This window comes from Mixophyes fleayi, chromosome 6 (genome assembly GCF_038048845.1).
Source record: "Mixophyes fleayi isolate aMixFle1 chromosome 6, aMixFle1.hap1, whole genome shotgun sequence".
NCBI lineage: Eukaryota > Metazoa > Chordata > Amphibia > Anura > Limnodynastidae > Mixophyes > Mixophyes fleayi.
The window spans coordinates 101,730,543-101,748,653 of record NC_134407.1 but is presented as its reverse complement, the minus strand read 5'-3'; positions in this window follow the sequence as shown (position 1 = coordinate 101,748,653).

The window sequence follows — 18,111 nt, the reverse complement described above, 5'->3', positions numbered from 1 at the left end:
TCACTAGGTCAAGGGTGAAAGTAAAGGCTAATGTTGTACAGGTATATTTTATAATGCATACATTTTTAACCTGATGTTTAAGCATGATTTTTTTGTGCACATACAGGCAGTAGTCGAAGTGGTCCGGTATACAGTGCTTTGCCGTACCACTGATTCTCCTACTGCATTCATTGTAAAACATTTACAAACTACCACTTCTGAGTTTCCACTGCAACAGCTATGTACAGTGTCAGTTTGCTGGGCTGCATTCATAGTGCTTGATGCAAAAATTATACTTTAGTGTTGACCTGGGCTATGAAGGGCCCATCGTGGAAAAAAAATGGTAGGGGACAATGAAATAGTGTACCTCCAGTTCACTAAAAGCAGTCAATGCACAGAGGGAGTGACTTGCACTTAATTTGTCTACATGCCAACTATCTGGCTCCACCACCATTATACCTATGTACACCATGTGCAATAGTATTTTGTTAGGCTCAGCTGACTAGATTCAAAGAGGAGAAGCAGTGGTTGGCAGAAGGAGATGTGACATATGGTAGGGGGTTCTCAGGAAGTGTGGATTTTCCTGGTGAGCTAGTCTGACACTGTCTGCACACACAAAAGTGGAGTTATTAAGACATGATCCTAGCCTTCAGAATAACATAAAAGTTGTTGTGTAATTGGCATGACCAGAACCTAGAACAATAAGACTTAATAGAAAGTATTACATTCATCATAAAGAACAAAAAAGTAGTACTGTGCCATTGTTCATACAATAAGAAGATACATATGACTATGCCACCCATAGAGAAGAAGCTCATACACAAATGGGATTTATTTACAGCATTTAAAGTGTGTTCTTAAAGCGAATAGGACATGCTTTGACACAGACTCTAAAAAGTAAATGGACCTGTACACACACTTTGTCAAGCAATTGCTTTGCATCAATTTAAACGCTGCCTGCAGAATTCAGAAGCATAAGAGTGCAGTAACATATCGAGTTCTATGGGAATACTCATGAAGTAAATGGCACATGGTAATGCAGGAATTTTTTGAGACTAATCATCATCAGTTATTTATAAAGCGCCACTAATTCCGCAGCGCTGTACAGAGAACTCATTCACATGAGTCCCTGCCCCATTGGAGCTTACAGTCTAAATTCCCTAACATACACACACACTAACAGACAGAGAGAGAGACTAGGGTCAATTTTTTGATAGCAGCCAATTAACCTATGTTTTTGGATAAATAATAAAAACAGATCTTAAGCATTAAAGCGAGCATACAGTACAGGAGGGGGACAATTTGCTTTTTGATGTGTCCTTTGTAAGCCATGTGATTTACTAAAGGCCAAAGCGCACATTGAAGAGCATAAATTAAATTCGCTAACTCTAATTTCGCAATTTTTAAACCAGGTATACAAAAGTACCATTTACCGAGCAGCTGTTTGCCACACAAGTACATATAATTGGTACTGATAACCTGAGCAGCTAATCAGAAATGATCTATTATCTGTGATTGGCTGAGCGCTGTTTGAGACCACTCCTGATTGGCTTCCTGGCTATTGAGTAGGTGTGCTCACCAGTGACCAACTCAATTCACATGGGGTGCTACTCGGGAGGCTTTTTTTCCTTTTATTTCCCAAATGGATTATACAACTTTACTTGGGAATATTTTGGAATAAGAAAAGATGATTTTAGGCAAGCATTTATTTTTCATTTATGGAGGTTATAATAATTTCCTAAGTAAGGCAGCAATAGTAATTTCTTTTTTTAAATATCGGGGCACTACTATGTATTTTCAGACTACTTGGGGCACTTCTCTTTATCTATGGAACAACCAGAGCACTTGTATTTGGTTAACTACGAGGGGCACCACTTGAAGTGCTATTCAAGGTCAAGTATGCAGTGGTGGATATGTGCATGCTAGCACTTGTAGTGCCACAAGAACGTGTGAGTGGATTATCTTGGTACCTAATTGCTAAGGATTACCAGGACAAAATATTAAGGGGTAAAAACCTCATGTGGTTAAGGGTCTTGCAAACTGTAGCACATTGCATGTGATTTGTATTTTCAGCTACCAAACCGCAATATAGTAAATCCTGTGGTTTGGGACTGAAAATTGCATCCGATGATTGGCGATTTGCAAATCACACTAAAAAACACCCTTTAAAGTCCACAAAGACGCTGTATTAAATTAGTGGCCAGCACACTATATCTAGCAAATGATAACTAGCAGAGCATCAGCATATGGCACCAGATCTACTCTGTTTTCCTCAAAAGGGATTTTAGAATACAGATTAACTCCCATGCAAACAGCAAAACAAAACAGTATCTCTGCTTTATTAAGAATTTTTCTGGGTTAAGGAATTAGGTAAGCATATAATACATTTATGAGAGTAGTTTAACACAGTCAGCTTTTCTAAAATTCCATCTACCTATTTGTAGCTGTAGTATACAGGGGAACGTTTTACTCTCCCCACTAATTGTGGGAATAGCCTGAGCTTTGGAGTTGTAAGCTTCTTTTAGCCAACACTGTTATTGGCTAATAGTGTTTCCTACTGTTAACGCTGGTGATTGACTGCCAGAAATCACTTCAGAAAGAGCAACCAGAGTGCTGTGAAGCTGATTATGGCACCTGTTATAGCAATAGTTTGCAAAAAGGAAGAGCCAGCAGCAGTGATAGACATTTCTCGGGTTTGTGCTGGTCCCATTGCACAACAGACTATAATCCTTTTATGAAAGTTATTTTATCATTTACCAATAATCATTGTTTATGCGATTTGTGTGGTTCCAGAGTACAAAGCGATTTATTAGCAAACGAATAACAGTTCAATAAATAAGTACAGCCGATACATACGCTACGCAGTGCTGCGCACTGCTGGATCCAGCTATAGAGTCATTCAGTCCTGAAGTCTGTGGTCAAAGTGACTGCATGCTGGTCCCAGAGCCCCTGCTTATATACACTCAGTGATACAGTGAAAACAATACAGATGATTTGGTATGTTTCCATAGGTTCAGGCTTCAGAAAGGTCCAGTGTAATGCAGGTTATTGGCCAGTTCAAAAGATGCCATCCAAGGGTGGGGGTCAGCTCTTCAGAAGATGCATACTAATCTTCCTGCCCAGAACTAGTTCAAACTATTTACATTACACAGACAATACCATTCTGATCATTTATTCCCTTATATTCCATATCTAGCATATGCAAGGTGCGATCCTTTAGGCAATTGAACTGGACGTCTGCGGATAAATAGGGGATAAGAATGACACCAAACATGATATGTTTCCTGTAACCTGAAATTTAGATCTCACTAAAGTGCATATAACATTATAATAACTAAATAACATTTCTTCATAAACGACTGTGGATTGGAACCATTATAAATATGAAATATATATAAGTGAATGTGTAAGTGTATGCGTGCGTTATTTATCGTGCGATTGCGTCATGTCACGTGGCGTACTGATTGCAATCGCACGGTAAAACAATATTAATCAATATACTTTCTATCATCCAATTATTCGAGTTTGACAGCTCCACCCTTTGATAGTACACAAAACTATCACCTTAAAGATTTTATTGCAGAATCTCAGTAGTACGTTTCATTGTTCTGTAATGTATGTCCCCCTTTGCATATGACCACACTGTCTGTGGATCGCAGTCAGGTTACCATAAAAGAGAATCACAATCCTAGAAACAATTTTCTTTTACTATGGTACATATACCTCTGGAGCTTGGAGATAACCTTTTGTATGCCTCTCAAAGGTGTGATAGAACATGTTTCGACAATATAGAATATTCTACTACAGCTATTCATGCCTAACATGTTCATCTGTCTGAAGCATGTCTTTTAGCTTAGACAACATTTAAATAATGCATGTTCACCAATAACATCATCCTATGTCTATCAACAATGTCATTTACGATCTCCTTCAACCTGAGCTAGTATATACACTCTAATAATATCAACAGTTCTTTTCATCCACACTTGTGGGGTGGACTATTGTCTGTTAGTTCTTCCCAGTCTTCTAACACTCAAGTTTCTTTGTACGTGAAACAGTTATCGGCCTGCCGAATATTGGGAAACTCCAGACTACGGGACCTAGCAGTCTTACCTTTCCCCTAGTGACCTCCCACCCCATAATTCGGGTACCTCAGATATATTTAGTGGAAAGAGAACTAGTCCTACTTGATATAATCTCTGAGGCATGTGAGAGCACATCCAGCTCTCAGTTTGGTCTAAAACCTTACCCACCCAAGAATGATAATCATTCTCAAGGATGCCTGTTCAAGTCCAAATATTACTGGACTGGCATCGCTGGATGCACCTCTCTTCAACTATGGGGTCAAGGTACTTACGGGTGCAATACTCCTCAGACATTAGCCCCTCATACTGTCTCCAAGCTTAGCAAATTTTCATTTACCCGTGAATTGAATAGAGTAATTGGCTGGACCGATTGGGCTAACAACTTTTCCTTCATCCCCAACTCCTCAATATCACTACCTGAACCAGCCTCTGTTACTTGTTCACAAATGAAAGAATTGACTGTTCTGAAAAGAGATGAGAGAAACACAGGACAGGAAAAACTGCAAAAACTACTACTTCATGCTGGACAACAGCCCTTGCAAAGTCCTTGGCTCTGGTGTTGTTTTTAACTGCAATCGGGGTCTCCCAGAACAGATTCACGAGTGTAATTGGAACCTTTTCCGGCTGTTGACTCCACTGCAGTGGATGGAATGGGTATCAGTGTCTCTCTGCTACCCCTAAGAACGTGATGCTGGTCGTCAACACTTGGTACCCGTCTGTAATACAACCTGAGCGTAGGAAATTACAGTTCCACAACTTACTGTCCCAGTCCAACATATTAACAGTTAACGTAACACCTCAGGAGACAGTGTTTGGAACTAGAGATGGACGGGCTCGGTTCCCAGAGAACCGAACCCACCCGAACTTTAGGAATCCGAGTACTGAGCCGAGCAGACTCGTTACTCTCCCGCCTATTCGGAGTTGAAATTGAGGCAAAACGTCATTGTGACGTCATCGGTGCTCGGTTCTAGCGATGTTTCAAATGCAAAAATATCCGCCTCCACAGCAATCCATTGCCATTTGACATAGGGAGAGAGAAGGGATAGGTCGCAGCATTAGAGCAGGGAGAGAACAGTTATTACAGCACTTATTACAGCAGGAAGAGAGGAGGATAGAGGAGGCATTTTTGCAAACATTTCCAACTGTTTGGGGTGTCATATTCCTTCCTCAAGAAACTATTTTCTGTATGCAGAAATAGTAATATACCAGCATTATATATTTTGGAATTTGCACTAAAAGTGCTTGGGGTGTGACATATTGCCCTGTTCCAAAAAAATCTATTTTCTGGTGCTGAAATTATTAGATACCAGCACTATATTATTCTGAATTTGCACTACAAGTGTTTAGGGTATCACATATTCCCCAGTTCTAAAAAAAAACTATTTTCTGGTGTTGAAATTATTAGATACCAGCACTATATTATTCTGAATTTGCACTACAAGTGTTTAGGGTATCACATATTCCCCAGTTCTAAAAAAAAACTATTTTCTGGTGTTGAAATTACTATATACCAGCAGTATATATTTCTGAATTTGCACTACAAGTGTTTGGGGTGTCAGATATTCCCCAGTTCTAAAAAAGCCATTTTCAGGTGTTGAAATTACTATATACCAGCAGTATATATTTCTGAATTTTGTTATGTGCGTATTGTCGCTAACCAATAACGATTGTCAAACCTCGATTTGTGTTTCCAAAGCACAAAGATTTATTCGTAATAAGTAGAATAATATGCTCAAGCGAAGTAATAGTAAATACAGCCGTTACTTATCGCAGGCGCTCTGGATCCAGTGCAGTCATTCAATCCTGAAGTCTGGGGACAAGATGTCTGCAATCTGGATCACAAGCTGCTGCTTATATACACAATCAAATACAGTAATACAATGAAGATGGTATAGCTTGCATCTATTGGTCCAGGTCTCAGGAATGTCCAAGGGGTTGTCAATCATTGGCTGGTTCATCCTAAGGAATCCAAAGGAGGGGGTCATCTCTGCAGGGGGTATGCTCTTCTCTTCCCGCCAGGATTCCTTAGTCTTAAGTAGTTCATAATTCCCTATCATTCATAACTTGTGTATGCACTCTGCGATTCCCTCGCAGAGTGAACCAAACAGTAGGATATGTAACAAGGTTCATTATGGTACCACTCATGATGTTATTCCTTCAACCCGTTCCGTGTATTTTACTAATAGGCATGTAACTCTGATATAACATATAAATACTACTATATTTCGACATAACTGACTATGTGTTGCAACTACCATTAATGTGTACTATTTTATAAGTATGCGTGTTTGTGCGAATGTATGGTAAAAGACCAATTACTGTAGCTGCCACGTGTAGTGGATGCGTACGCCCTTTCACGCCGTAGCGTGCCCTTGTACGCCGTAGCGTACCATGCGCATCTTTTCAGACAAAGACAACTAAGTTTGCTAGACTTTAATTGAAATGACTTTATCCAATTTGCTGACTTCGACAGCTCCACCCTTTGATAGTGTAATAAACTCTCACCCAATAACCGTTTCAAGTTCAGGATTATACAATACTTCTTCACAGACAATGATCTCGGTATCTGGTACCACCGTTTCAGTCTCTTTCTCAGTTTTACTCCTATGAGACCGTTTTCCACACTTCAACACAGTAGGAACACATTTGACAACTAAACCAATTGCTAAGATGACACCCAGTATAAGGAGAAGGAGCTTACCTACACTAGCAACCATTTCCTGTACCCACTCCCCCAGACCAGAGAACCATTTCACAGGGTTCAACCACGAGAACCAACCCGCCACCTTTTCCCCGACCTCATATAACGAAGAATTATGGCTCTTTCGAAATTCCCATTTCAGCTGTAAAATTTCATCCATCTTCCAGTCTATAACCTCTTTAGGGTCATCCGTATTATTAGTAATGTACGTGCAACATTTGACACCGAACTGGGTGGCCAGTGTCACACAGTACCCACCAGTAATAGAGGTGAGATAATTTAGTACCAGTCTATGTTGCACCAACTCCTTTTTGTACGCTTGTAGCTCCCTTCCAGTATACATGAAAGTGTCATCATACATCTCGGTGATATTATCTATTAATTTACCTAGGTCTTGGATATATTTAAAGTTTAATGTTCCCCGAGCGGTCCTGGTGAGATCTAGAGCAACCATAACTTGGAAACCAGCAGTTTCACTAATCAATTTTGTAGCTATGGGTTCCTCACCAGGAATCATATTTCTCTTGCCACGGTGTTCATACTGTGTGTGTATGTATGGTGGTGATGTAGTCTTGTGAATACCAACCATTTCTTCATGAGTAATAGTCATAATTTCAGGAACCAGTTTAGCTAAGAAACAAAAACCCTTGGAACTCGGAGTCACCCAGGAATAAGCTTTCCTCCCACAAACAAAATACACATCATCAGGGAGAACATAAGGAGCAGTATGCCCATGAATTATATCACACAGAGTTTTGATAAAACTACCCATGCCTAGTGTCTCCATTTGTTCTGTTGGCATTAATGACATTTTTACATTTATCTGTAGAGACTTTTCCAATGGATACCTTCTTATGTTTGGTTACACGCCCTAATTTGTGACCTCCATCAACATTCCTGCCTAGTGGTGACCTTGTTAGTCTCCCTCTAAAATGAGTGTGGCGAGCCATTGTCTGATCTGATAGGTCAGCATCCAATTCTCCAGGCGCTTTGCATGAGATATGTTTAAGCACAGCAAAGATCTGCCTATGGAGTATTGTCGAAGCGTCAGACTAGGGGACCTAGTGTTATTGTACCTCCCTTCTATGGGCCTCCCACCCCTCAATTCGAGTACTTCAGATATGTTTAGAGGGAATGGCACTAGTCCTATATTATGCTGCCCTTGAGGCACGTGAGAGCTCACCCAACACTCGGTTTGGTTTAGTACCTTACCCACCAGGAAGTGATAATCCTCCAAAGGATGCCCGCCTATATTCAGAGTACTGGGGGACTGGCATCGTTGGATGCATCTCTCTTCAACTAGGGAGTCACAGAACTTGCAGATACAATACTCATCAGACAATAGCCCCTCACACTGCCTCCGAGTTCCTGAGCTAGCAGACCTTTTCATAAGCCCTGGACCAAGTTTGATAATGGGCTGCTTTGAGTATCCTATTAACTTTTCTTCGGCCTCCATTTCATCAGTATCACTCCCAGAACTCTCCTCAGTCCTCTATCCTCCTTCACAAAAATAGAATGTCCTAGAAAGAGTAAAAACAAGGAAAATCCTGGAACAAAAGAAAAACAAAAACCGCCACTCCATCGCTGGAAAGATAGTTCTGAGGCAACGTCTCTGGTTCAGGTGTCTCGACTGCAGGCTTTAGGTCTCCCGGAACAGGCTCACAAGTGACAGCTCTATGTCGTCTGTCTTAGTTTTATCTTGCACTTTCTCCGGATTATGGACTCTCCTGCAGTGGGTGGAATGGACCCAAGTGTCTCTCTCTGCAACCTTCAGTGATGTAGTACTGGTCAGCAGCACTTGGTACGGGCCTTCCCAACGGTCTGATAAACAACCTGAACGTAAGAAATTGCGGATCATAACATAGTCTCCAGGTTCAACATCATGACAGTTCGTCTCTGGCATACCAGGTGACAGCATTTTTAGTTTTTGTTGTTGTTGTTTTAGCTGTCTACTCATTCTTATAAGATATTGTACAGTCACTTCATTATTACACTTCAAGTCGTCTTGTGGACTCACGATCAAATGAGATTGTCGTCCGAACAGTATCTCAAAGGGGGACAGATTAAGAGGAGGTCTAGGAGTGGTTCGAATGCTATGGAGGACCAACGGCAAAGCCTCAGGCCATGCCAACCCAGTTTCAGCCATTATCTTACCCAGCTTGTTCTTTATAGTACCGTTTACTCTCTCCACCTTACCACTGGCTTGTGGTCGGTAAGGGGTGTGAAGTCTGCTACTGATTCCCATGAGTTTACACATATTTTGGAAGATATCACCAGTAAAATGGGTACCCCTATCACTTTCAATGATTCTAGGGATACCGAACCTACACACAAAGTCTTGTACAATTTTCTTTGCAGTGAACACAGCAGTATTAGTGGCTGCCGGATATGCTTCTACCCAACCGGAAAACACATCAATACACACTAACACATACTTTAGATTCCTGCACGGTGGTAATTGGATATAGTCAATTTATATTACCTGGAAAGGTCCGTCTGTAGGAGGGATGTGGGAATGCTCAGTTGGAATAGTTTTCCCAACATTTTTCCTCAAACAAGTAAGACATGACATTGCTTTCTTACCAGCCTGAGAGGAAAATCCGGGAGCACACCAGTATGCTCTCACCAGTTTGCACATACCTTCTTTACCCAGGTGAGTCAGGCCGTGTGCTGCTTCAGCCAGGCTTGGATAGTATGTTCGGGGAGCTACAGGCTTACCTTGTCCATCCCTACAGAGTCCTGAGGACTCTTGACCACATCCCTTCGCCTTCCAGACCGCCTTTTCCTGCAGGGAACACAAATCTTGCATTTCAATTAATTTCTGCGTGTCTAATGTCTGAAAAACCATCATATTCTCGGTCGATACAGTTATAGGTTGCCCTGCTGCCCATTTAGCAGCTTCGTCTGCCCTGTTGTTGCCCAATGACACTGGGTCTTCTTCAAAGGTATGGGCTTTGCACTTTATGACGGCTACTGTTCTGGGTAACTGTATCGCTGTCAGAAGTCCTTTTATGTGTTGTGAGTGTGCCACTGATGTACCTGCTGCTGTCGTAAAGTTTCTAAGCCGCCAAAGGGCCCCAAAATCGTGCACTACCCTGAAGGCGTACCTAGAGTCAGTATATATATTGGCTGATTTACCCTCTGCCAATTCACACGCTCTCCTTTGTGCTACTAGTTCCACCACCTGGGCTGAGTGAGGTGGACCAAGGGGTTCAGCTTCTACCACATCCTGATCGTCTACAACAGCGTAACCAGTACATAGCTCTCCTGTCTCTGTCTGTCTATGGCAACTTCCGTCTGTATAAAACATAAAATCTACATTTTCTATGGGGGTGTCACGTATGTCGGGCCTTGCAGTAAAGGTCTGATTCAGGTGTTCCATACAATCATGCGTGCCAGTATTCTTATGAAAACAGATTCCAGCACTAAAAATGACTGCTCAGACAAGGTACCAACGCTGGGGATCTGCACCCCCAAAAAATAGATATAAACACTCAGAAAGATGCGATAGGTAACCAAGTCTGCCACAAAGCACTCATGCACGGTGAAACAATAGAAAAGGGTATTTATTAAAACATTCTAAAATCCACATAAAAATGGTGTACACATTATAACCACATGTTGGAGATCTTAGTGCCAATTAGAACATATAACTAAGTAGGTGCACCTACACGATGTTCAAATCATCATAGATATGGTATGTAACCAGTCCAGTAACTTCTGCAACCACTAGTGTTATTGAAATGTAGCGCTATAAATTGTGTATGTTGCTTGGAGACAAAATTCCCGATGTTCGTGAGGCCACAGTTTGGAGCGTTAGATATTAATAATGGAGGCTATCTTACATAGATGGTAACAGGATTCCAGATGGTATAATCAAAGTAGGTATATGAAGTCTCTTACCAGATCCCTGGCATCACACGCAAGACCAATACCTTAATAGTACATTCCGATTCCTGTGTTTGATAAGCCTCCTTCAGTTGGAAAAAGAGTAAGAGATGTGAAGTCAGAGCTCTACTCACTGTTCCTCTCCGCTCCACGTGGTAAACAACTAATAGCGCCTGGGTTCGTGCACTCCTGACGTCATTGGAGTGCGCCCCATCTTAGGCGAAACTCTCCGGAAAATGCTGGGAGATTAGCGGTTGCTAGTAAAGAAGCACTGTTTGTATGGAGATGGCACTCCGTTTCATCCAACAGATCCTTGTTGCTTAGCTGACGCGTTTCATCGCCGTAAAGGCGATTTCCTCAGAGATAAAATTCACACTGACCCTGGACGTCTTTTAAGTTCACAACTAATTACAAACAATCATCACATGGTAAGACATGCATTAACTCTTAGTACTCCGTGCATGAGTGCTCAGTCCCCATCATAGAGGATATTTAAACAATAACAGTAATCGTTAACCAATATAAACAATATAACCATTCCCAAAACGAATTATAACATTGCCCACATTTTGTATCATCCTCTTTAGAATATATAATATAGGTCTTAATATAATATTAAGCCTTCTAAATATTTTTTGTATTTTTTGAACCCATAGCTGAGTATCCTAAATAGCGGATCCAAATGAATTATAGACCCATATCTCGTTGTCTCCCTATTATCATTGGATTACATAGAGGGTATCACAAGTATATAATTAATATAGATCTCAAACATGAAACCACAAATGTATTCCACAATATATTCAAAACCAATTCAATTTATTTCAATAATATCGTTCAGTTCAAGTGACTCATTTAAACCTATAGGATATAATGTATCTAAGAGGTAAATCCAATAAACTTCTTGTTTGCATAGTATCTTATATCGATCTCCTCCTCTTGCTGTAGATTTTACAAATTCTAGCCCAGTTAATGAGAGGCTATCTGGGTTACTATTATGTTTTTCAAGGAAGTGTCGCGAGACACTGTGGGATCTTAGTCCCTTCAAAATATTCCTCCTGTGTTCATTAAAACGTAGTTTCAATTTTCTTGTTGTCCTACCTACATAATATAGGTTGCAACTACACCTTAGTAGATAAATCACATAGGATGAGTTACAATTAATGAAACCACGTATATTATACATTCTATTTGTCTCCGGATTTTCCACTGTACATACTTTGTTTTTAATATGACCACAGGTTATACAACGTGTCCCACCACATTTATAAGAACCATCAGGAACCAATGGAAACCATTGTAAGTGTGTTCCCATGGAAAAATTATCATTACTTGATAAAGAATTATCACTCGTATTTTTAACACTCATATTTTTAGCTACCGGTCGTGATTTCAGAAAACTTGGTGCTAACATGTTTTTAAGATTATTAGCTTTTTTAAAAACCACTACTGATTTTACTGGTAAAATAGCTTTCAAAACTGGATCTTGTTTTAGAATAGAATAGTTTGAGCATAATATGTTTCTTATTGCTATGGAAGACTCATTATATTTAGATATAAAAGCCCATTCCGCATTATCATTCCTTTTGATCTTTTTCATTGACATTTTCTTATTGTTAATCTCTGAATCTGTTTCTAATCCCAAACCTAAAGGTTTCTCGTTAGGGTTCAACAGTATTTCCCTATCCATTAGTTCTACTTCTTCAAATGCTTGTTGAACCAGCATAGGAGGATATCCTCTGTCCAGGAAATTTTTTGACATTATTTTAGCTTGCTGTAAAAAAACCTCTTTATCTGAACAATTGCGACGAATGCGCATGAATTGTCCCTTTGGTATATTCTTTTTCCATTTGTGGAAATGAGCACTTTTAAAGTGAAGATAGTTATTACAATCTACCTTTTTAAAAAATGTGGAAGTTGATATCCTACCATCTTTAACCATTAGAGACAAATCTAGAAACTCCATCTTGGTTTTGTGATATTGGTAAGTAAAATTAAGATGATAATCATTCTGATTCATATAGTCTACAAAAGCTCGTGCTCGTGGTTCTCCACCTTTCCAAATAAAAAACAAATCATCTATATAGCGGCCATAGAGGACGAGGTCCGCCCCGAACTCGCCCGCCCACACGCGGGATTCCTCAAGGGCTCCCACGTATAGGTTGGCATAGCTCGGGGCGAAGCGCGTCCCCATGGCCGTCCCTTTAATCTGTAAGTAGTAACCACCATCAAACAAAAAATAATTGTGTGTTAAAATAAATGTTATAGAGTCAACCAGAAACCTCTGGAGTTCGGCTGACAATTCACCACTTTGTCTAAGTGTTTCCTCAATAACCTCTATCCCTTTTGTGTGAGGGATATTAGTGTATAGGGATTCAGCATCCATAGTTAGAAATGCATAAGTATCATCCCATATAATATCCTGTAATAAACCCAAAAGATAAGAAGAATCACGTATATATGATCTTAATTTGGTTACTAGTGGTTGCAAGTGGAAATCCACATAGCTCGAGAGGTTAGCTGTCAATGAACCAAGACTCGAGATTATAGGACGCCCTGGGGGTGACTGTAACTGTTTATGAATTTTCGGCAAGTGATAATATATCGGCGTAATTGGGTGAGAGACATACAAAAATTCCATTTCTCTTTTGTGAATTATGCCCTCCTCCATACTCAAATCTAAAAAATCTTTCAATGATGATTTGTATAGTTCACCAGGATTATTTGGTAGCTTTTTATAAAACACATCATTATCTAGTTGTCTATGGGCTTCTCTTTTATAGTCTATCAGATCTTGAATGACAACTCCCCCGCCTTTATCGGCATTTTTAATAATAATGGAAGGGTCCTGCTGTAAAAACTTCAGAGCCTCATGCTCTTGATATGATAAATTAACACATCTTTTCTTCTTGTTGGTCTTTGTATTCCCTATCTTACCCCTATTTGGACAATCCTTTTGAGAGCATAGATCTTTGAATTGTTGCATGGTCACTTTATAGAAAACATCCATCTGTGGACTTTTCATGTGAACAGGGAAAAATTCAGATTTAGCTCTGAATTTCAATCTCTTGTCTACATTTTGTTGATTTATATCAAAAATCGTGACAGCAGGGTCTACCGTGCAATTATTCTCCTCCCATAGTTCTTCTAAAATATTCAGTGTTTGAACTTCCTGCTCAGTGTCTACAACAATAGGTTGACATGTGGTGTCTAATCCTTTGGTCTTCAATTTTTTATTTATAAAATATTTTTTACGACAAAGTAGTCTCATATACCTATTCAATTTGGTAAATAATTCAAATAGATTAGGACCTGTTGAAGGCGCAAAGTTCAGCCCTTTACTAAGAAGTTCAATTTCTGCTTCTGTCAACTCTTTTTTTGATAGATTAAAAACCCCTCTACTTTCAGGTGGCTTATGGTCACTACTCATAGTATACTCCATATTTTTATTTTGAGTTTTTCTTTTGTTTTTGTTTTTGTTATTTTTATTTATTTTATTATTATTTATATTTTTATTTTTGTTTTTATTTTTAATCTTACTCTTATTCTTATTTTTTCTTTTACAAGTCACTCTCTTTTTACTTTGTATAGCTTTACTTTGGTCTTCCTTTTCCTTATTTTGACCCATTTCCCTATCTGACTCAATCTGAGCATTAAGAGTTTGTATGTATTCACCAGTATAACTAGGTGTTAGTTCCAATTCCTTGTATCTAGGTCTGATGTATCTTCCCTGTCCTCTGATAGGTGTCTTGATCTCTTTTTTGTTGTACCTGTTGAGAGTAATTGATATCGATTCTGGTGTATTATATCTTTCCCTTTTTCTTTCTGTAATTGATATGTCCCTAAAAAAGAGACTCCTTCTGAATTTTTATTTTTACTTTTATTTAAAGATGATGCCCAGTTTGGATCCTCATCACCTGACCATTTTGAGTCTTTTTCGAAGAACTTTTTATGAGTTTTTGGTCTTACAGCTCTTTGGTCCTGTGGCTGTGTTCTATCAGATCGATATTCCTCCCTTTCACTGGACCTCCTTCTAAATGGTAACTCCTTATATCTATTAGAAGGGGAAGGGGCATCATTTTTCCTTTTCGGTCTAAATTGAGGTCTTGTCTCCCAGCGTCTTCCTCTGCTAGAACTTCTATCTACTTTTCCTTCTCTCCTGAATCTGTTATAAGTTCTCACTTTATCTTGTTGATAATCTTGTACATCTCTATCATACTTGGACTCTTTAGTATGTATGAGTTGACGTTCATACTCTACTACTCTCTCATTTGTTTTTTTATCCCTTTGAATCAGGGTTTCTATATCCTCATATGTCTCTAGTTTATTTTTAATAACTTCAATCTCTCTAGTCAAATTCTTGGCTTTCTCTTCCCTATATTTGACTAATAATTTCATTAGAGACATAGAACACTCATCCAATGTTAAATTCCATTGGGATAGCATATCAGCATCGTCTGGAAATGGGAAGGTTTTAAATAGTCTTAGTCCCCTTGGAACCATTTTTTTGTCTACATATCTCTGTAGACTGATTCCATCCCACCAGTGTCTCATCTCGGCTTTAAGTAAGTTCTCCAATTTGTTAAAGTCTCTATTGAGACTTAATTCCCTTGCTGGGACACTGGTGCGGCTGGACTCACAGTTCAAATAGGATTGTCTTCTCCTACTCCTATCCTCAAAACTAGATAGGGAAGTCATGATCAGTGCCGGATGCGCAGAAAAATGTAAACAATTATGAAAACAGATTCCAGCACTAAAAATGTCTGCTCAGACAAGGTACCAACGCTGGGGATCTGCACCCCCAAAAAATAGATATAAACACTCAGAAAGATGCGATAGGTAATTAAGTCTGCCACAAAGCACTCATGCACGGTGAAACAATAGAAAAGGGTATTTATTAAAACATTCTAAAATCCACATAAAAATGGTGTACACATTATAACCACATGTTGGAGATCTTAGCGCCAATTAGAACATATAACTAAGTAGGTGCACCTACACGATGTTCAAATCATCATAGATATGGTATGTAACCAGTCCAGTAACTTCTGCAACCACTAGTGTTATTGAAATGTAGCGCTATAAATTGTGTATGTTGCTTGGAGACAAAATTCCCGATGTTCGTGAGGCCACAGTTTGGAGCGTTAGATATTAATAATGGAGGCTATCTTACATAGATGGTAACAGGATTCCAGATGGTATAATCAAAGTAGGTATATGAAGTCTCTTACCAGATCCCTGGCATCACACGCAAGACCAATACCTTAATAGTACATTCCGATTCCTGTGTTTGATAAGCCTCCTTCAGTTGGAAAAAGAGTAAGAGATGTGAAGTCAGAGCTCTACTCACTGTTCCTCTCCGCTCCACGTGGTAAACAACTAATAGCGCCTGGGTTCGTGCACTCCTGACGTCATTGGAGTGCGCCCCGTCTTAGGCGAAACTCTCCGGAAAATGCTGGGAGATTAGCGGTTGCTAGTAAAGAAGCACTGTTTGTATGGAGATGGCACTCCGTTTCATCCAACAGATCCTTGTTGCTTAGCTGACGCGTTTCATCGCCGTAAAGGCGATTTCCTCAGAGATAAAATTCACACTGACCCTGGACGTCTTTTAAGTTCACAACTAATTACAAACAATCATCACATGGTAAGACATGCATTAACTCTTAGTACTCCGTGCATGAGTGCTCAGTCCCCATCATAGAGGATATTTAAACAATAACAGTAATCTTGCCAGTATTCTTGCCTAACTCATCATCAACCAGGGTCTCCTCACCTCCCACCCTTTGTGTCTCTAGAGACACATACGGAAGGTATGTAGCTGGATTTAAGGTGCCACATCGTTTGATGGTGATGTTTGAGGGTGCCATCAGGGCTAGTTCCCACATTGTGAATCTAGCTGAAGAAACATGTCTGGTTTGGGCTGAATTTAACAGAGCTGATACAGCATGGGGTGTATAGATAGTTGAATTATGTCCTAATACTACGTCCTCGCTCTTACTTACCAGAAGAGCCGTAGCTGTTACACTTCTGAGACATGTTGGGAGTGATCTTGCCACATTGTCTAATTGTGCACTGTAGTATGCTACCGGTCTGCTAGCGTCACCATGTTTCTGTGCGAGGACACCTGCTGCACAACCATCAGCTTCTGTACAAAATAGCTCAAAAGGCTTTTCATAATCAGGTATTCCCAATGCAGGTGCTCTCGTCAGACTATCTTTAAGATTAAAGAATGCTTGCTATGACTCTTCTGTGTGTACAACACGTTCTGGTTTTGAGGAAGAGACTAGCTCCTGCAATGGTAATGCCAGAAGAGAAAAACCTGGGATCCAGGATCTACAGTATCCACACATCCCCAAGAAAGTACGAATCTGCTTCTGGCTCTGCGGCAGAGTCATGTGTTGTATGGCCTCAATTCTGTCGGTTGTCAGGTGTCTTAGCCCCTTAGTGAGGCAGTGTCCTAAGTATTTGACCTTAGTCTGACATGGCTGTAATTTATCCTTTGCCACCTTGTGCCCTGTTTGTGAAAGATGAAGCAAAAACAATTTAGTATCATGTAAACATGACATAAAAGAATCAGAGCACAACAACAAATTGTCCACATATTGAATTAGAACAGACCCATTGTGGGGTTGAAAGGATTGCAAACAGTCATGTAAGGCTTTGGAGAAAATACTGGGGCTGTCAATGAACCCCTGGGGTAGTCTGGTCCATGTGTATTGCACTCCCCTGTAGGAGAATGCAAAAAGGTATTGGCAGTCAGGGTGAAGAGGGACTGAGAAGAAAGCAGAACATAGATCAATGACAGTAAAATGACTGGCAGACGGTGGAATCTGCATGAGGATGACAGCTGGATTCGGCACTACGGGGAATTGGCTCTCAACAACTTTATTAATTCCCCTTAAGTCCTGGATTAATCTATAGCCCCTCCCTATTTGCTGTACTGGCTGTACGAATTAAAATCCCTTGTTGTAACAGCCTCTCAATAACAGGATATACCCCTAGTTCCACCTCCGGTTTTAATGGATACTGTGGGATTTTTGGAGCTATCCTACCACTTTTTAGATTGACCATGACAGGGGCTACGTTTGCCATCAGTCCAGTGTCCTGTCCATCTCTGGTCCATAGGGAACCTGGTATTTCCAGCAACATCCCCTTTACTTGAGATGGACTTTGTTCTATAACAGGAGAGTGTAACATTAACCTTTGAGGGGTGTCCAATATATCCTGTACCTTATGTGCGACCTTCTCCGGTATATCTAAGAACACACCATCAGAAGTACAGTATATGACACATCCCATTTTACATAACAAGTCTCTCCCTAGCAAGTTAGTAGGAGCCGCTGCAGCCAAGAGAAACGAATGCTTAGTATGCAGAGGCCCGATAGTAACTTCAGCGGGTTTAGTTAGAGGATAATGTAACACTTTTCCCGTTACCCCCATAGCTGGAATAGTTTTACT